Here is a 21,886-nt window from a genome sequence, read left to right as displayed (position 1 = left end):
TACTTGCCAGATAAGGGAATTTGATCTGAGTCCTTGCAAAATATGCATTTTCACTAAATATTCCCTGTTATATTGTAAATTTACATTGCCTACATACTGAAAATTGTAGATGATGAAAGGGAGTACCGTGTCTATACTTCCTCTTCTTTCTCTTACGGAGGTGAAATTAATAGTCAAAATTGGTAATGTTTTCTCCTGGCCTTAGCTTCGAAGTCATATGTGTGTGTGTCTATTTCTATATTATGCATAAATATTTATCTATATATTTCATTTATGTCTATATATTAAATGCATCTCTATTTACACACACACACATACACACACATTCTTAAGACAAATATCGTTTGAAGGATCAGGAATTAGTAGAATGAAGGCCCCAGGCTTCACCATTTTTTGTTGTTGTTCAGTGATGAACAACAGTCATGTTGCTCAGTCGTGTCCGACTCCTTGCCACCCCCTGCACTGCAGCACGCCATGCTTCCCTGTCCATCACCAACTCCTAGAGCTTGCTTAAACTCATGTCCATTCAATTAGTGATGCCATCGAACCATCTTATCCTGTTGTCCCCTTCTCCTCCTGCCTTCAATCTTTACCAGCATCAGGGTCTTTTCTAATGAGTCAGTAGTTCACATCAGGTGGCCAAAATATTGGAGCTTTGTATTGGAGTATTGGAACATCAGTCCTTCCAATGAATATTCAGGGTTGATTTCCTTTAGGATTGATTGATTTGATATCCTTGCAGTCCAAGGGACTCTCAAGAGTCTTCCCCAATGCCACAGATCAAAAGCATAAGTTCTACGGCATTCACCATTTTTCCATACCTCTAATACCTAACTTGTAGTAACATCATCACATGATAGTAACATAGTCATAACAGCTATGAGATTTACATACATGATAAATAAAATGATTTAAATAAGATTCACATTATTTCTCTGAATTTCATCCATTCATCCATTAGTTCTTTCCTATGACAGTATCTATTGGACCCCTCTGATCTGGTGTGGGCTATTTTAAATGTTTGATCAACAACAGTGTGAAAAGCAGACATGTCTTCCCCAACTGTGCATCCTAGTGGATAGAAACAGTTAGACAGCTATAGATGTAATAGTTTCTCAGGTGCTGCAAAATGCTATGAAGACAATCAAGGCACTAAGTGTACCAGGGAGTTTGAGTAGGAGATTTGTTTCTTCTCTACTCATAAGCCATTTGTTGATAAGAGTGAAGGGGTGAGGGCTAGGGGTGAGGAACTAGCTGGGAGTCCTGGACTTCATGTGATCAGTGAGAAGAGGGATGAAGGGCTGACACTCATCCTGAGGGAGACAGTAGGTGAGGAGGAGTCTTGCTATGGGCGTCAGGAATTTGGGTCCTCTCTCTCACTCTGGGGAGTGGGTGTATCTGTGCTAAGTCCCTCAGTTGTGTCCAACTCTTTGTGACCCCATGGACTGTAGCCCTCTAGACTCCTCTGTCCATTGGATTCACCGGGCAAGAATACTGGAGTGGGTTGCCATGCCCTCTCTAGGGGATCTTTCCGACTCTGGGGAGAGGATGGCCTTATCTGAAACTCCAGGAGCATCTAGACTTTCACTCGTGCCCCCAGAGTTGTAGGGGGAGGACTAGTCTTGGAGACTCTTCTGTCTAGTACATACTGTTTAACCTTGTTCTTGTCCCAGAACCAGGTTACGGATGATAGAAATTCTGAGGATATTTATCACTGTTCAGGTTTGTTGCTAACTATATTTTTCCTATAACTGGCAAATCATCATTTAGAAAGCTTGAAAAAATTCTAAAAAGTAAAGTTTCATGTTCCATGAAGTCTTAGTAATTGAGAATGCTGTCATGTGTTAAAAAAAATGTATCCTGGAACACTGCAATGAATTGTTTAGGCTGTAAATATTACATATTGTCTTTGCTATAAAATGCTAGTTTTATCACTATTTACACATGTTGTCCTAATTAGAACACATGCTTTTTTTTTTTTTTTCCCAAACGACTTCTACCATTTTGGTTTTGGAAACTTTGCTCCTGCAGCTTGCTGCATCCTAGGGACTAAAATCAGATTAGGATCTGGTCCTACACCCCAAATTCTTAGAATTTAATTTCATGAGTTTAGGAAGTTACTACAATAAATGCTATACCAAGAAGTGAAACTAAATAAAAGACTCTTGAAGATGATAAGTTTAGTATTATGCAGTTGATGAGAAGTCTTGTTCACCTTAGTTTATACACTTATAGAACTTCTGAAGCCTAGAATTTTCAGCAGAGGGCAGGGAGGTGAAGGGGAATCTGTTAAAAACTGGCTTCAGTGAGTAAAAATAGAAAAGATTGTACAGTGGTGAAGATTCACTATTTGTCCTCATGGAGTCTTAACATAGTAGCCTAATTCATGATATTTAAATATTGTTTTGCTTCTCTTGATCTTCATCTCACCAAAAGAGTAAAAGCCAATTGGGAAATAATTGCAAGTTTACAATATATGAAGTCAAATACTCATTTGATCACTAAGATATAGTTAAATTATTTTCAAATTTTTTTAAGGGACCAACTTTTGATAAGTATTAGAAGGGGTTTCATTTTGCTAAACTTTTGGTGTGATTATGAACTGAGAAATTTTCCAGTGTGTATTATTGAACATAGGTCTTTGTTTCCTACATTTGTTTAAACCTTGCATGAGTTTCTAAAACTGGCATTTACATAAGAGACCAGTCACTCCAAGATGTCTCTGAGCCTTGTGAAAACAGATTGAAGTTATTTTTCTCAGCTCTAAGCATTTCCACTAATGGGGTGAAGTGAAGTGAAGTGAAGTGAGTCACTCAGTTGTGTCCAACTCTTTGTGATCCCATGGACTTTACAGTCCATGGAATTATCTAGGCCAGAATATTGGAGTGGGTAGCCTTTCCCTTCTCCAGGGGATCTTCCCAACCCAGGGATCAAACCCAGGTCTCCATCACTGAAGGCAGATTCTTCACCTGCTGAGCCGCAAGGGAAGCACTAATGGGATAGGACTTAATAAATCAGGAGTCAAAACTTAATATCAGAGGCCTGGATTTGCAACAGAATGGTTGGAGGGTCTGGCCCAGGCACTTTATCCCTCTCTGCTGATAGCATTGTGAATGTAATTCTTGCTACCTGCTTCCTGGTGCAGCAATTTGCTGTAGAAAGCATTTGATGCTTTTCAAACTACTAAGAATATAAGGTTTAATTCTGAAAGTGTTAAGACAAAAATGCAAAAATATTACTAACATAATTGACATAACTGAGACAATTACATGTAATCTACATTGCACTGGTCACTTAACCAGCCCTGGGATTCCTTAGCACCTATGGACACCCTACTTGGGACTATGCTAGGTAATCTATCTATCTCTGTTTTTTCACCCCCATCTCTATTGTAAATGGTTCCCTGGCTGGCTCAGATGTTAAAGAATCTGCCTGCAATGCAGGAGACCCAAGTTCAATCCCTGGGTTGGAAAGATCCCCTGGAGAAGGGAATGGCTATCCACTCCCGTATTCTTGCCTGGGAAAGCCCATGGACAGAGGGATCCTGGTAGGCTATGGTCCATGCGGTCATAAAGAATCAGACATGACTGAGCGACTAACACTTTACTTTCTATTGTTAATACAGGCTGTCCCCCCACTTGACTGTGAGTGCAACAGTGACCGGGACTGTTGAAACTGTATCTCGTCCATAGTAGATGCTCAGCAAATGTTTGTTATTCATAAAGGTGAGGACTGATCTTCGCACAAGGTAAATACCCAGTCAATTGCTATTATAACTTATCTGCTTGACAGGATAATTATTTATTGAGAAATTAAAATTTTAACCTCCTTTTTTGCAAATTTGGAAAACTCAGCAGGGGCCACAGGACTGGAAAAGGTCAGTTTTCATTCCAATCCCAAAGAAAGGCAATGCCAAAAAATGCTCAAACTACCGCACAATTGCACTAGTAAAATAATGCTCAAAATTCTCCAAGCCAGGCTTCAGCAATATGTGAACTGTGAACTTCCTGATGTTCAAGCTGGTTTTAGAAAAGGCAGAGGAACCAGAGATCAAATTGCCAACATCCGCTGGATCATAGAAAAAGCAAGAGAGTTCCAGAAAAACATCTATTTCTGCTTTATTGACTATGCCAAAGCCTTTGACTGTGTGGATCACAATAAACTGTGGAAAATTCTGAAAGAGATGGGAATACCAGACCACATGATCTGCCTCTTGAGAAATTTGTATGCAGGTCAGGAAGCAATGGTTAGAACTGGACATGGAACAACAGACTGGTTCCAAATAGGAAAAGGAGTTCGTCAAGGCTGTATATTGTCACCCTGTTTATTTAACTTATATGCAGAGTACATCATGAGAAATGGTGGACTGGAAGAAACACAAGCTGGAATCAAGATTGCCAGGATAAATATCAATAACCTCAGATATGCAGATGACACCACCCTTATGACAGAAAGTGAAGAGGAACTCAAAAGCCTCTTGATGAAAGTGAAAGTGGAGAGTGAAAAAGTTGGCTTAAAGCTCAACATTCAGAAAACGAAGATCTTGGCATCCAGTTCCATCACTTCATGGCAAATAGATGGGGAAACAGTGGAAACAGTGTCAGACTTTATTTTTCTGGGCTCTAAAATCACTATAGATGGTGACTGCAGCCATGAAATTAAAAGACGCTTACTCCTTGGAAGGAAAGTTATGACCAACCTAGATATCATATTCAAAAGCAGAGACATTACTATGCCAACAAAGGTCCGTCTAGTCAAGGCTATGGTTTTTCCTGTGGTCATGTATGGATGTGAGAGTTGGACTGTGAAGAAGGCTGAGCACTGAAGAATTGATGCTTTTGAACTGTGGTGTTGGAGAAGACTCTTGAGAGTTCCTTGGACTGCAAGGAGATCCAACCAGTCCATTCTGAAGGAGATCAACCCTGGGATTTCTTTGGAAGGAATGATGCTAAAGCTGAAACTCCAGTACTTTGGCCACCTTATGCGAAGAGTTGACTTATTGGAAAAGACTCTGATGCTGGGAGGGATTGGGGGCAGGAGGAGAAGGGGACGACAGAGGATGAGATGGCTGGATGGCATCACTGACTCGATGGACGTGAGTCTGAGTGAACTCCCGGCATTGGTGATGGACAGGGAGGCCTGGCGTGCTGTGATTCATGGGGTCGCAAAGCGTCAGACACAACTGAGCGACTGATCTGATCTGATCTGATTCTAAGAAATTAACCAGAACTTTTTGTTCCCTTGCTTCAAGTTCATTATTTTGAAGAGCAGAAAATGCTCTCTTTGAGGACATTATGGCAGCCTCCACCAGAGGGACAAGGGTGGGAAAATACTCAGAGAAAGAAAAGGGGAAGTGGCTGCCTCTGGATTAGACAGTGAGTCCTCAAGACTAAGAAGGAATGGTCCATATTCCTTGGTCCCTTGGCAACATGCAAGACTTGGTGGCAAGGTTCATGGTGCATTTCAGGGGCTGGACTCTTGGCACTGGGGCTCCAGGCGTTGTAAGAATTCCTGTGACCTAGCAGCAGAGCACACACCCCTTCTACCCCTAATCAGAGAACATTTAAGTTAAGACAATAGCAAAGAATGACTGAATATCTTAAAGACCAGAAAACACCCTTCATAACGATTCTGCTTCCTGAAGGTCCCTGGAATCCCCAGAACAATTGGATGATGAGGAAGAGCCTATTATAGTAAGATAAGAAAACTGTGTTTAAAAGGCTTGTCTAAAATGTAGTGCCAAGACTATGGTTGCACAGACTGAAGTACAAACCATAGGTGCTATGGAAATGAGATCAAAATAGATATCCCATGGAGATATTTAGGGATTGAAATCCAAACCCTCTTCTAGACTTTCTCAATTTTCTTTTTCCTGAAGTATCTCCACAATTCCTCTTTTGGACACTGATTGTCTGCCAGAATCTGAACCTAATCTGCTTTTCAAGCCCTTTCTCTAATTACACTCTTCCCACATTTGACCACAGACAAATAGGTGTGTTCTCCAACATCTTGCCATGTAAGTTAGGATCTTTGAGTAGCCACGCTGAAATCATGCTGCTTTCAGGGCTTTGTACCTCGATGTCACAGTGGTAAATCTGAATCAAGAGTCTTTGCTACTCAAATAGTTTCATTTTCTATTTAAAAAGGAATAAGTACAGATGTGATGAAGAATAAGAATATTAGTTCTTATTTTTGAGATGGTTAGTAATTCTGAAAAATTTAGTACTATTAATATAACACATAGGCTGAGTGGTGAAAATAGAAGGAAACATTGGGAAGAAGTTGGGATAAATAAGACACTAGTGTAGTCTGCCATGCACTGCTTGACAAACACTACCTTCTTACTCCCATCTAGATGTATTCTCAAGCTCTAGTATGAACTCTTCCAAAAGAGATGGACGCTGAAGTTCAAACAAGATGAAAAGTAACAACAGAGCTTGGACAAAGATAATTAAAATCACTAAGCTCTTAGGGTCCCAGGGCATATGAGGGCCACCATCCAGGCTGGGCATTCCACACTGGGGACCTCTTGAGAATCAGTGTCTAATGGCTTTTGTGATCTCATCTCACTGGAGAAGAAGGAATGCTTAAACCTCTTCCCACATTTTAACCCTCTGAATACAAATGCAGAACCAAGACACAGAAGGAAGCATGCATAGAAGGAAGTCTTGAAATGGCTATATTTTATTTTTCTATTTCAGTCCTTAGCAGATTGAAGTCTAACTTTCAGGGAGATTGGACCCCACGGTTCTTTGTGACTTTAAAAGACAACATAGCTTATTGCTTCAGTTGAAAACATGGGTCTATTTAAATTAGAGACTTGATTTCTCTTTAATCCTGCCTAAGTTTTTTTTTTTTTTAAATGCATTATTCAGCATGAGTAAGAAATAAATTCTACATCATCTAGAGGTGTAGCCCTTTGAATAACTTTTGATTAGGTTAAGAAACTACTTTAAAAAATTATTCTTTCCTACCCATGAAGAATGTAAAAAATTCAGTTTCAGTGTACCTTGTGAACCTACTATTGTTACCATGCATGTTAGAGCTAAGTTTTAAAACCATAATTTAATATAGGGTGAAGCAGGTCACTATGCAGACATGCTTATCAATGATTCTGAGGGAACTGAAATATAAAAGATAAAATCAGACATTCATTCCCCAGACATAATATGACTATATTGTTATGTTAGCTTTCAATTTTAAAATGAATTTTGGAGGGGGCAGTTGGAGTCATGGAACATGAGGTTGTTTCTTGACATCACATAATAGCTACATAACCTTGGTCATGATACTTAACCTTCCTTAGCCTCAGTTTTCTTTTCTGCTAATTAAAAAAATTAGTACTGAGCTAATTTCAGTCCTAGGGTTTCTTGTCATCTGTATTGATACATACTAATCAATGCATTTTTTGAGGCCAAAATTTTATTTGAAGGGAAGCTTCTGACTAACGGTTTGATAGGGCACAGATAAACTGAAGTTGGCATTTTAATTATCTAGAATATTCTATTTTTATCTCCTCAGAAGAAAAAGCATAATTGTTGAAGGCCATGGGCTTTTATCAAATGAAGAGAGAGGCATGCTGTAACCATTGTTTCTTTTCTGCATTTGTAATCTGTCTTGGTAATGAAAGAGAGGCTCTAAAGCAATTTAGTTTGGGAATGTATATATTATCAAAGATGATAAAATCATATAGAAGTTTGCAGTTATTTCTGAGATCTTTGTATTGCTCACACTTGACAATGAGAGTTTAAGGTGGTTTAAGGTGTGTCACTGGTCACTTTCATGCTTAGGGTCATTTCAATATTATGCTAATAAAAAAATAGAATAAAATATTATCCTGTTAATGAACTTAAAAGTAGACCCCTGATAGAAATATATGATAAATAAATACAATGTCAAGTTAGAAAAAATGTTGTAGTTTCATGTTGTTGGTTTGCAAATTGAATTTTTACATAAAATTTACACTAAATGGAACCTCATTATATAGTGATGAGGTCCAGTGTGATCCAAATCATTAAAATCACTGTACTGCTTAATGATTCACTAAGTGGTACTGCAGTGCCATAAATTTAGCACTAGTTTCATGATTCAAAACACCAGACTGAGACACCAGCAAATCGTATGTGGATCATTAAATTTACAATGAATGTCAGAGATGAAATAAGGGGGAAAAAACACTTTGAGAGATAGGGATAATATGTGCTCTAAGGTGACATACATCAAGATAAATGATCTTATACCACTTGTGCTTGGATAATAATGGGGGGTAGTTTTTTTTTTTTTTTTTGTTATTCCTCATTTCATAATTTCCAGAGGGGCTGGAAGTCTAAACTCCTACGAATTAAAGCAGCTGTCACTTTTTGACTACTCTGTGATCTGTTTCATTTATATTTATAATATATACATTTATATATGTCATTACGTTTTAAACTTAGCTGATTTTGCCTAGACATTATGGCTCATCTAATTTCCTAGCAGATTAGTTCAAAATGATTTTTATGGTTGGATGAAATTTGGACTGGGATTCCACAAAAGCTACTAAGACTATAAGGTTTAATTCTGAAAGCGTTAATGATATTTTAAATCACACCCTTCATGAATCTCCACATCGTCTTAGTGTTTACCTTCAGGTATTTATCTGTGTGAAAATCTGTGTACTGTAACTTATAAAATATAAAATTAAACATAATAAATATATGCTGGATCCTCAAAGTTCATACATTTTGTTGCTTAGGGTATTGGGGAATTCACATTTGAGAGTACTTGTATATAAGATTTGGAATATGAAAGGCGATGATTTCTTTGGGCCAGAAGTAGATCTGCCCACAGGCCCTTTATATAGAATAGGATATGTAAGGCATTATGATTTTTAACAGCTTAACACTGAAAAGCTGAGCAAATAGCTGTGTGGTATCTAACACATTGTTAGCCAGGAGTGTTATTCCTTTGTCAGGAAACCTTTACTGATGAAGATTACAAGAGGCTAGTCTGGAGTGCTCAGACGTGTTATCCTGACTTCTGGATCTGGGGCAATTGATCAGTCTTAGGGTGTAACGCAACCTATTTTAGACAATTATATCAGTCAAACACTGTGGACTTTCATGCTGGAGAGAGTGTTAAGAGAAGGGAACTTCTTACACTGTTGGTGGGGATGTAAATTGGTATAGCCACTATGGAGGTTCCTTAAAAATCTAAGAATAGAGTTACCACATGACTCTGCAATCTTAATCCTGGGCATATATCTGGAGGAAAACATGGTCCAAAAGGACAAATGCGCCCCAGTGTTCATTGCACCACTGTTTACAATAGCCAAGACATGGAAGCAACCTAGATGTCTGTCGAAGAGGAATGGATACAGAGAATGTGGTACATATACACTAGGAAATATTACTCAAGTACACAATAGTATATACACAATGTAGTATCCATTAAAAAGAATGAAATAATCCATTTGCAGCATCATTGTTGTTATTCAGTCACTCAATCCTGTCCAGTTCAGTTCAGTTCAGTTGCTCAGTCATGTCCGACTCTTTGCAACCCCATGAATCGCAGCATGCCAGGCCTCCCTGTCCATCATCAACTCCCAGAGTTTACTCAATCTCATGTCCATCGAGTCGGTGATGCCATCCAGCCATCTCATCCTTTGTCATCCCCTTCTCCTCCTGCCCCCAATCCCTCCCAGCATCAGAGTCTTTTCCAATGAGTCAACTCTTGGCATGAGGTGGCCAAAATCTTGTCCAACGCTTTGCAAACCTAGGGACAGCAGCACGCCAGGCTTCCCAGTCCTTCACTATCTCTAAGAATTTGTTCAAACTCATGTCCATTGAGTCGATGATGCCATCCAACCATCTCATCCTCTGTCGTCCCCTTGTCCTGCCCTCAATCTTTCTCAGCATCAGGGTCTTTTCCAATGAGTCAGTTCTTTGCATCAGGTGGCCCAAATATTGGAGCTTCAACTTCAGCATCAGTCCTTTCAATGAATATTCAGGGTTGATTTCTTTTAGGATTGACTGATTTGATCTCTTTGCTGTCCAAGGAACTCTCAAGTGTCTTCTCCAGCACCATGATTTGAAAGCATCAATTCTTTGGTGCTCAGCCTTCTTTATGGTCAACTTTCACATCCATACATGACTATTGGAAAAACCATAGCTTTGACTAGATGGACAAGAAAATAAACTCTTTCATTGTTCCCACTTTCCCCCCATCTATTTGCCATGAAATTATGGGACCTGATGCCGTGATCTTAGTTTTTTGAATGTTGAGTTTTAAGCCATCTTTCTCACTGTCCTCTTTTAACTTCATAAAGAGACTCTTTAGCTCTTCTTTGCTTTCTGCCATTTGGATGGTATCATCTGCATATCTGGGGTTGCTGGTATTTCTCCCAGCAATCTTGATTTCAGTTTGTGATTCATCCAGCCCAGCATTTTGCATGATGTACTTTGCATATAAGTTAAATAAGCAGTGTGACAATACACAGCCTTGATGTATTCCTTTCCCAATTTTGAACCAGTTCATTGCTCCATGTCCAGTTCGAACTGTTGCTTCTTGACCAGCATACAGCTTCCTCAGGAGGTGATAAGGTGGTCTGGTATTTCCATCTCTTGAAGAATTTTCCACAGTTTGTCATGATCCACCCAATCAAAGGCTTTAACATAGTCAATGAAGCAGAAGTAGATGTTTTTCTGGAATTTCCTTGCTTTTTCTATGATCCAATGAATGTTGGCAATTTGATCTCTGTCCTCTGTTTTTTTCTAAATCCAGCTTGTACATCTGGAAATGGACCTAGATATTGTCATACTGAGTGAAGTAAGTCAGACAGAGAAGGAGAAAAATTGCATGACATCCCTTATATGCAGAATCTAGAAAGAAATGGTACAAATGAATTTATTTACAAAACAGACTCACAGACTTATAGAATGAACTTATGGTTGCCAGGAGGAAGGAATGGAGAGAAGGAATAGTTAGGGAGTTTGGGATCAACACATACACACTGCTACCTTTAAAACAGATACCAACGAGATCCTATTGCATAGGACAAGGAACTCTGCTCAGTGTTATGTGGCAGCCCGAATGGAAGGAGAATTTGGATACACAGTATACATGTATGTGTATGGCTGAGGCCCTTTGCTGTCCACTGGAAACTATCACAACATGGTTAATCCAATATAAAATAAAAAGTTAAAAGAAAAAACAAAACACTGTGGACTTTCAGATGAGAACTTTGCCCACATGTTATGTTTATTACATAAGGTGTACTGAATAGCCTCTGGGGTCAGGATTTTTACTTTTGTACTTGATTTGCCTGTTTCTGTCTGTTATGAACAAGAACAATTAAATTCCCGAGAGAGTGCGAAACAGAACTGCAAATCTAAGGGGCCCATGGGGTCGTGTTCTTTGTTCTGGTGATTTATTTGTTAAAAAGTTCTTTGAAAGCAAAAGCTATGGGCTGACAAAAGCAAATGGGCTGATAAAGCCAACAGTGACAGACAGGGAAGCCTGACAGGCTGCAGTTCGTGGGTTCACAAAGAGTCGGACACAACTAAGTGACTGAATAACAACGATAACTCATGGATGGCCCAGGCAAGCACCGCCTTCCTTTACTAGTCCAGGCTAGACAAGAATAGTTTTTCCTCAAGAGACAAGGATAGTTTGATTCCGGTGGCTGGGCCCTGAAATGGAGCACTGAGAAGATTCTTTATTTCTTTTTATAAAAATAAAAATGCCTTAAATTCTGCTTTTTTTTTGGAGTTTTTGGAGGAAAAGTCCAATCAAAGATAAGAAAAAAAGAAATGTGTTCAATGAAAGCTTTTAAGATTGATTATTCTACTTAACCTTTGGGATTTCCCCCACTTTCCTAAGGGCATGAAGCTTTATTCAAGTTGGCTAAATACTTAAGACATTTCTTCTTTTGGAAAAAGTATTATTAGTAGTAACCATAAAAAATGAATTTGAACAGCCTCCCCCCTCACCCAACATTTATGAAGCTCTTGGACTATCCAAGTCAAACACAGGACAGCAAACAAATCAAACACCAAAAGACCAAAGGGAACTATAAAAAAGACATGTGTTCACTTTGTCCTTGAAAGTATGAAAACAATTTCTAGAATAAACAGTTTACGAAAACAGGAAAGGATATTCTGTCAGTCCATGCAGGGTCTGTTATCTAGAAATTGCTTATAGCAGAGGGGTATAGATAGTTAGAAGAGAAGATAAAAAATGCTATTGTGGTCTTTCATAATAAGCCAGAGGACAAGATTGTAAAATGTGGCAGTTTAGAACAGTTCTGAGACAAAACAAATGGTATATAGCATTTCCCTGCTTATCCTGAAATCCACCTCTTGTCAAATACTAGGCTCTGAAAGAATGTTCCCTTTTTCTTCTCTCCCTCTGAGATCTCTCCTAAATCTGTGTGAGAAGTGTAATATTTTAGAAACTTTCCTGACTTATATGCCGTTAGTAATAAATCAGTTTCCCTCTATCAGTGCTGGGTCCACGTAAGAGGGAAAAGAAGAGATGATCATTTTGGTAAAGACAAAGATAATGCTCTAAGAGAATATTTTTTTCCCTTGGGCAGAGAAAGTGGACCCCCACCTTTCCTTGACAAATCCCTTGATCATCAGACAGGGGGTTTGGTGGGGAAATGATGAGAGGGCTAAGGAAAGAAAGTTGTCAAAAATGTCTCTCAGCATTCCCTCTTTATGGTCCCCCCTCTAAAATATGAGTGGGGAGGAGGTGAATTAGCCAGGCTAAGATGCAAAGAAAAAGTAGAAAGTGCTTGTTTTTTGATTTGGTGATGTCTCTGAAGAGCCACTGAGCAGGGTATCCAGGCACTCATATGGGGCAGAAAACCAGAGGGTTCAAGCAGATAGAGGTTTTAGTTTGTACTCTTGAGCTTCCATGGTTACAATGTGATGTGAATAAAGAGATGAGAGCCGGAGGGCAACCCTGGAGCTTGACATGCCAGGGGCTGAGAAGAATACTGGAAGACTGGAGTTGGATAGAGTATGATAGAGACTCAGAGGGGTGTAGTACCAGTAAGAATGGAGGAGTAGAATAGAGGTCAAGTCCACAGGGTGAGCCACCAAGCAACGGCCAAGCCAAGAAGAAATGAAAAACTGCTTTGTCAGCCAATATTATTAACTGTAGTGTATAAAGAATGCCCGTATGTGACGATGAACCAGCCCTTCCACAGAAGATGCCAGAAAGTAATGCATGTCCAAGAGCCAGGGCAATGTCAAGAGATCTCATTAATCCCCAAACCTTCAAGTTCTGTGTGTCTCACAAAGACAACATTTTGCATGGCAGAAGACAGGGAACAATCTAATATCTTCCAGAGACTGATTTAAACCAAGAGAAAGACTTTTGATTACTGGCTCCCATACATCTTAATTCAGAATGGACTCAGTTTAATTTTCCTTCCACTACTTGATTGGTTGGGGCCTTTATGAGAAAGATCAAATCAGTTATAAAGGAGCCATGTTTTCCTTGCATATTTGAGTTGTGATATGATAAACACATGTAATGGGGCAGAAAATTTAATCATATCAATAGCTGTTAGCTCTCTATGGGTTGAAACTAGGAGGAACTGCTCTTCCTTGAGCCTGAACAAAGCTGGAGAGACCAGTGGGATGGAGTCTCTACAATGAGGTCATTAGGCTGGGGGCCAACTGAGTGTGCTGCCCAGACAAGGCCTTGAGGTCCCATAAAGGAACACATATGTCTAGCTTGCAAAGTATATGCAACAACATAATTATTAAGCCACTGGTGGAAAATTTCAATCTGAAAATGAGAGCATATGGGATGAATGACTTCTCTGTAAATGTCTGGCTTGTGTCTGAATGATCTGTTTCTCCACCATTGTGAGCATTGACTATCCATAAAAAGCTCATCATGGTCGGAAACAATGTTCGTTCAGCTGTTGGTCAACAATATAAACAGTCTTGTTTGGATCAGGTCTTCCATCTCTTTAATGTGATTCCAGTACTTAATATATTTTGCATACTAATGCCCTTTGACTAGAGAAATATCTTTCTTGCCATCTCCCTTTTAAATTGTGAGCTGTTTCTTTTGCTTAAAAGGAGATGCTGGCTCTTTCTGTAGTTCAGGGATAAGAGGTTGTGCTTCAACCATTTGATGAAGAATTTTAACTTAATCTCATTCTAAGTGGGTTGGTTTCCTCTTTTATGTGTAGAGATGAGGAGTTAAGAAGAGAATGAGGTAGAAAGGAGAAAGCAAAGAAATGTATAATTATTCCCCCCTTTTAGCATTGCATATATTAGTTTATGCAGGTATCTATTTTTACTTATACCACTATGTTTCTGAACTTTCTAGAACTTTGAAACTTTGTGTAAAACTAGGACGGAGAAGAAATTCTCTGTAAGAATGTTACCTAAATAGCTGTGCTCAATTTAAGTTCTTAAGATGGGGATTCTGAAAATATGTATGTATCTTTCAGGCCCCTTTTCAGATAACCCCTATTAGTAAAACATCAATCAATGAGTTCTGAATATCTATGATGGACTAAAGCTATACATAGATCCTATCTCCCACTTCAAGAAATATTCAAGTCATGAAGAGCAGCAAAAATAGCTTATTTGGGGGGAGCAATTTGCTGGGGTGTGTGTGGGGAATGGTGTGAAGATCAAACATGGAAAATATTCCTTTTCATATATATATATTGATGACAGCTTGGACAAGAAATTGGATGTTCTGGTTTCTAGTGTCAGTCCACTCCAACATCATGGGTGACTTTGTCACATCCAGTTTCTCACATCTGTAAAATAAACACTGATTTCATGGAGTTGGTGTGAGCAGAAAAAAACCTAAAGCCTGTAGAAATACTTAAGTCATTGTAAACTACTACCCAGTCATGAAATATTAACCATATTATAATTGAAATGATATCATACTTTTGCATTTTATTCTCAGCTAAATAAATGCTTTTTATTCCCATTATTCGTTCAAAATCACAAAGTTACTGCTTCTCATCGTGTTAGAGTTCTTTCCTTAGCAGAGTGAGAAGTGCTTTTGGTTCCCCATCTTTTGTAAATACAAGGAAACCCACATCCCCATCTATGCTGAGCCTGCGACAGCTGATTGATTGCTAATAACCTTGACAATGTTGTTTTTCTTAGAGAAAAAGGAGACTTATGACTTCTTTGTTCAATTTCACCTAAAGAGTAGTCTTGCCTGGTGCACACTGTAAGTGTCATTGGTAGGGAATTGTCCAGGAGGCATTCAGTATGTAAATGTTCTAATTAGATCAATGTAAAAGAGCAGTCGTACATTCTGTTATAGCAGTGTGTCTGGTTCCATTAATAAAACCTCCCGAAGGCATGCACTACTAGTTTTCTCAATTAGTTTGTCCCAGATCATTTCATCTTAGGGTAAGGAGGGGAGGAAGGGTGGAATGAGAGGGTGAAGGGAGGTGGCAAATTTACAGGTATTTGCTGCAGTTCAGAGAGCTGTCCAAATTTGTCCCATAATTGACCTGATCACTATACTGGTCCTTAGAAAAACCCATCATTGAGTAGTATTTAGGAAAATGAGAAAATCAAACATCTTTTCCTTTCCACTTTTGCTGACGAAACTAATATCAGCAGCACCAACTCCACCTTTCCTCCTCCTCTTCCTCTTCTTCCACCTCCTACATCTCCTTGTTTTCACTTTCCAGAGAAAGTATCACTATGTAAAATTCCTAGCTAAGTGCCTGGCACATAATAGCAATTTAATTAAGCCTTTGCTCCCTATCCTTTCTCAAGGATACAGCATGCTCTAGGCCTCAGAAAATGCAAAACAATTATCATGGCTATAGGATGCATGGTAAGGGAAGCCAATTTATAATGATTGATAAGATTGCAATCCTTTCTTTTTACATGTGACTTTGAACTTATGGGATTGTAGAGCTGTTTGTTTAAGAAGGATCTGAAAAATTTTAAAGATATGTGCATGAAAGCTTTTTTAACCTCTGGGACTCCAGGCAAGCAGAGTGAAATAAAAGTGTGTAAAATCCTGGCCAATACAACATATGTGTTGTGTTGTTGGCTGTGTGTGCTGTGCTACCTGTGCTTAGTCATACTGGCCCTGCATCTTTTGTAAAAGAATGTTGCCTGTAGCCTGAAATATACAGGATAGTCCCTTCTCGAGGCTCTGATCTTTAAAGGTATAACACTCTTCCATTCAGATGGAGAGAAAGTTGCAGAACAGAGGATAACATTAGTCTTGTTGGAGGTTGATAGGAACACATGACCTGATCTATGTGGACAGATACAAGAACAAAGGATTCTGACACCAAGAAAATTTGCAACAACCAACCATATCCCCTCCCCCTTTAGTATTTCCAAACTCCTTTCTTCTACCCTATCATGGAAAAGACCCTGATGCTGGGAAAGACTGAAGGTAGGAGGAGAAGGGGATGACAGTGGATGAGATAGTTGGATGGACATGAGTTTGAGTAAGCTCCGGGAGTTGGTGATGAACTGGAAAGCCCGGCATGCTGCAGTCCATGGGGTCACAAAGAGTTGGACATGACTGAGCAACTGAACTAAAATGAGCTTTGTAGAAATGGAGTTGGACATGACTAAGAGACTGAACTGACTGACTAACTTTCTTCTACCCACGCTCCCAAGAGTTCAGAAGTCATGAAAATATGGAGAGCAGCCCCAGGTTGTCTAGCAGAGCTAAGACAATGGTAATAATGTTAGGAAGGCTAGTAACAGGACAGAGATAAATGCCTACAAGCTCTGAGCAGTCCCATTTACCTAGTCTACCTAGTCTAGCTAATCTGTCTATTCAACCCAATGAAGTCATAGAATTTGCTTTAATAAGGTGTCCCAACTCTCCATTTGCTCTTCCATCCTTCTTGAAAGATATAAGCCAAGAGGAAGGTGAGGTAGCATTGAAAGGTTATGATTCCTTGAATTAGATTCAGAAGTGAATACTAGTCTTATTTTATCATTTATTGTCTGCTTTTGATCACTTACATTTCTGAGACTCAGTTTTCTCATCTGTAAAATGGAGACATCACTTCTCATATAATTTACAGGATTATGCCTCTAATGTTATAAAATATATGAAAGCCTCATATAAATTTTATTACTTTGTGTTCTTCTTTGCTCATTTTGTGCAGAAGCCACAAGTATAGTGTTAGTGGAGTCTTTCAGAGTAGCTATTTTGAGGAGGATGACTGAGAAAAAGAACTAAGTAAATTTAGCATTATATGTTGCGTTATCCTACAGAAGAGAAAGAAACTCTTTTTGAGGAGAAACAGAAAGAGGAGGAATACATTAGATTTTTAAAACGTTTTAGTGGTTATGAAATAGTAAGATGAGTGACTACTTTGATTATAAAGTACTTCTCTTGACGTCTCAATGACCAAGATGAGTAGGCATTTAGTGCAGGGTTATGGCAAAAATTTAAAGGAAGATAACTTATTGAAATCGGTTATAATGATGGTCAATTACCATATAAGTTTAAACTTCTGATATTTTCCAACCCTTGACCTACAAAAATAATGATTTCATTTTGTTTAGCTATTCTAGGAGCAAGAAGTAACAGAATGAATTGTGGAGGTGATCTAGAATGTGTGTTTGGGAGTGAGTGAATGGGTTTGGAAAAAGATAAAGGGATCTAGGTTGCTCGGGAAGACACATTAAGATATCTGTGGATCCAGGATGGAGAGAGTCCAGAGTAGTCGTGAGAGGGTGTGGATACGGGAAAAGTTGGGATAGAGTAAGCGCTGGTCTCTGCTCAGAAAGCCTTTCTCCAACTTTTCCATCTGGCTCACTTCTTTTCATCTTTCAAGTCATATCTCAGAGAACCCTTCCATGTCCAGGCAAAATAGATTTTCTTCCTCTTACATGTGTTTTTAGTACTTTGTGTGTGTGTGTGTGTGTGTTTTTTCCTGGCCCAGTACTTTAGAAAATTGTTATTGTGTCTGTAGGTGTGTTTACATTTCATAAGGACAGGGCCATGTAAACCTTGTTCACTACTATATCTCCAGTGCTGGACATAGTGCTGGACATTCAGGAGTTTCAAAATGCCAAGGAGAATAAGGCTGAATAATAAGTCTGAAGGTTAATCAGTGACAATGGTGATTTGTTGAGTATAGAGCTGGATGCTACAGAGGAGAGGAATAATATGAATCAGAGGCCAAGGAGAGCAGAAGAAATAGATCTGGTACTGTGGGCAAAGAGGCAACCAACAACCAGCATGACTTGAAGAACTGGGAAGAGACAGACTGACTAAATCATTAGAATTAAGAGAAGAGGTGGCTCTATGATATAGTTTTGGAAATGCCCTTTCCAAATAAATGATTTGGATAAATCATAAATAAATAAGCAAATGCTTCCTCTTCATCCATATCCCCATTTTCTGAGCAGGCAGATGTTGAGACAAGATAATCTCCGTGAGAGAAACCGCTGGAAGACGTGTGAGTCATGTAGTCAAGTTCTCAAAGAGACAAAAATGCGAGAAGTGAGGTCAGATAAAAGGCAATGAACCCACAAAGGTGCGATAGTCTCGAAGGAAAAGAGGAAGGTGCTGAAGGAGAGCCAGGGCGGGGTAGAAAAAGTAAAGATGAGACGGACATCAGCGCATTTTCAGAGGAAGTTGGGTGAGTGGGAAACTGCGCCTAGATGTGGATATTGAGAAATCAGGGGGTCCCTGAGAGAAGACGTGGAGTGAAGGAGAGGAAGAATGCTCACTGTGATGCGTACACCCGAGCAGGGCTACGGAGCTGCAGCTCGGAGTCCCGGGCACTTCAGCAGGCCTGGGGTTTCTGACAAACAGCGAGTTGTGGCAGTGTTTCCAAAGCGTTCTTCCCTAGTTAATTTAAGATAGAAAGGTAGAGGGTGAAGTCCCTGCCCTAAAATTTAGTGTTGAGTTAGGAGAACAAGAAATCTCTCTCTAATTATTCAAGTTGTTTAATGATATGCTTTAACAGTTATTTTGCTGCATGGCAATTAGATTCAAATGGTAAGTCAGTCACATAAATGAATATAATTAGTAGTGTTTTTGCATAGTTAAATCAAGCATTTAGGAGCCTGTTAGGCAAATGGTGGTCCAGGGAGAATGTGCATATGTGACTCCTAGCGCTTCTGCTAAAGGAAAAGATTGTTGATTGTTTCAAAATTCCCTCCTTGAGGTGGTCCTTAGGTAGGTGGCCTTCCAGTAAGATCATAATATGATTGATTCTACTTACACTTTATCCGTGTCCTTCTCCCCAAGTAGGGGCACAGAGGAAGAAGCAGGGATGAGGGGGTAGGGGCTGGGTGAGTAAACACCTTCCTGCCAGGAGAGTATAGAAAGTTCCTGACTTTGAGGAAGTTTCTTGTCATCTCTTGCCTCAATTTTTCCCCGATTTTATAATATTGAGATATTCCAATTTTATTATTTTGAAATATTTCAAACAGAGAGAAAAATAAGGGGAAAGAAAGTAACTGTCTCCCCCATTATGAGCTCTAACAGATTTTAATATTATTTCTATTTACCTCAGGATTTATAAGAATGAAAAAAAAATGGTCTATTTCAGGTACAAGGAAGCCCTTTTTTGCACTATTCTCTAATCTATTTTTCCTTAATCTAGAGAAGCCACCATGTTGAAGTAGGTTTGTATCAGTATTTTGTGTACTTTTATACTTTTACAAAATATATATGTTTTTTGATATAAATACAAATTTTCACATGTTTTAAAATTTCAAGGAAATTATATGCTATACTCATGAATTTGAAAGGGTTTATTCAGGAGCAAGTTAGGAAATACCTAAGTATCAAAATTAAGCTACATGCTACACACACACACACACACACACACACACTACTCTATATAAAATAGATAACAAGGACTACTGTATAGCACATGGAACTATACTTAAATTTTGTAATAACCTATGGAAAAGAATTTGAAGGATATATATTATATATGTATATATAGTATATATAACTGAATTGCTTTGTTGTACACTTGAAACTAACTGAACCATGTAAATCAGCTATACTCCAATTAAAAAAAATGATGCCACATGACTTCAGCATTAAGAACGTGATGGGGGCTCCCTAGTGGCTCAGGGGTAAAGAACCCACCTGTAATGGGGAGACTGCCTGCAATGCAGGGGATGTGGGTTTGATCCCTGGCTTGGGAAGATCCCCTACAGAAGAAAATGGCAACCTGCCCCAGTATTCTTGCCCGGGAAATCCCATGGACAGAGGAGCCTGGAGGTCTCTGGGGGTAACAAGAGTTGGACACAGCTTAGTGAGTAAACCACTAATTGTACAGACCGAGAATTCTGGAGGTAGGTGATTCCAGGTGAAGCATAGTAGTTCGTGGGTACCATCAAAGACCTGGTCTGTTTGCATCCTTCTCTGCTATGCTCAGGGAGCTAAGTCTCTTTTCTTTGCCTTGTTGTTGCAGGTAGCAAGAAAACAGCAATCAAGAATCATAGTCTCATACAACTATGCTCTAGGCAGGAGAAAAAGGGTAGAGAGGAAGATATTTCTTGTATTATTTCCACCCCCACCCCTATATGTACAGACTGCCTAGTCCTGGGTCCTGGGTATATAATGGATTTAACTCTCATGATTAGGCTATATTTTATGGCACAGTTACTTTTAAAATAGAGAGATTGTACTTAGATAATCTGAGCTAACTCCATGAGCCCTTTACAGGCAGAGTTTTCTCCAGTTGGTCACAGAATAGGAAGTCAGAGATTCATAACAGAATCAATGCTTTGTTGCTTGTGTTTAGATGGGGTATATCACATAGCAAGGTATGCAGGTGGTCACTTAGAACTGAGACAGACCTCTGGCAGACTGCAAGCTTGGAAATAGGTACCTCAGTCCTAAAGTTGCAAGGAACTGAATTCTGACAAGAATGAGCTTGGAAGTATACTTTTTTCCAGAGCTTCCAGAAGGTAACAGCTTAGTCAACACTTTGATTTCAAACCTTGAGATAATCGAAGCACAAAACTCACCCATGCCATGCCAGACTTGTAACCTGTAGTTGGAGAGCTGATTAATGGCTATTATTTTTAAGCTACTGAGCTGGTGGCAATTCATTACATAGTAATAGAAAACTAACACAACTTAGCCAATAATATTGAGTTAACAAATTAAAATACATCCAGCAGATAAAATATTATACTGCTACTAAAATCTACATTATGAAAACATATTTAATGACATAGAAAATGTCATATGTTAAGTAAAAAAAAAAAGCAAACAAGATGCAAAACTATATGTTAACTCCGGGTAACTATGCATAACTCTGTGCATGATCCTCAGTGTGCATTTGAGATCTTATTAGCCAAGGATCTTGGTCAAGTTACTTAACCTCACTGTTTTTCAATGTCTTCTGTAAAATTAAGATTTTTACATGTAAAATAAAGATTTTATATTTCACCTCCCAATATGACCTTACTATTTGGTTTCCCTAAAATGCAATCAAGGAATGCAAGATGAGTGTTTGATTCTTTCCTTTTACTTACCAAGTTGTAGAATAATAATAATTTGGTATTCTATCGACCTGCAAAATTGATCAATGAAGCTTTGAAAAAACATTATTGTGAACTTAGGGATTAAAAAAAAAAGATTTATTTTAACATTTTATTTCATTGTAGTTATTTTCTGATTGATGCTCCATCAAATTTTTCCATCGTTAGCTAGTTGGAGCACCTTCAAGTTGGCTTCTGTATTTTCAAATGTAACCTCACTGGTCTTTGATAATTTCTTTGCTTTAAGGCATAATCCCATATTCCAAACACAGCTTAGCACCTTTCCTGCCTCAGAATGCAAACAGCCATTTCTCCAAGGAACTCTGACTTGTTTTAATAGGAAATGGTATATGGAGACCAAAGTATAAGTGATCGCAATAGAGATAATCTATGCTACT

The sequence above is a fragment of the Bubalus kerabau genome, chromosome 12 (assembly GCF_029407905.1).
Source record: "Bubalus kerabau isolate K-KA32 ecotype Philippines breed swamp buffalo chromosome 12, PCC_UOA_SB_1v2, whole genome shotgun sequence".
NCBI lineage: Eukaryota > Metazoa > Chordata > Mammalia > Artiodactyla > Bovidae > Bubalus > Bubalus kerabau.
Note: the sequence above shows the minus strand (reverse complement) of the source record.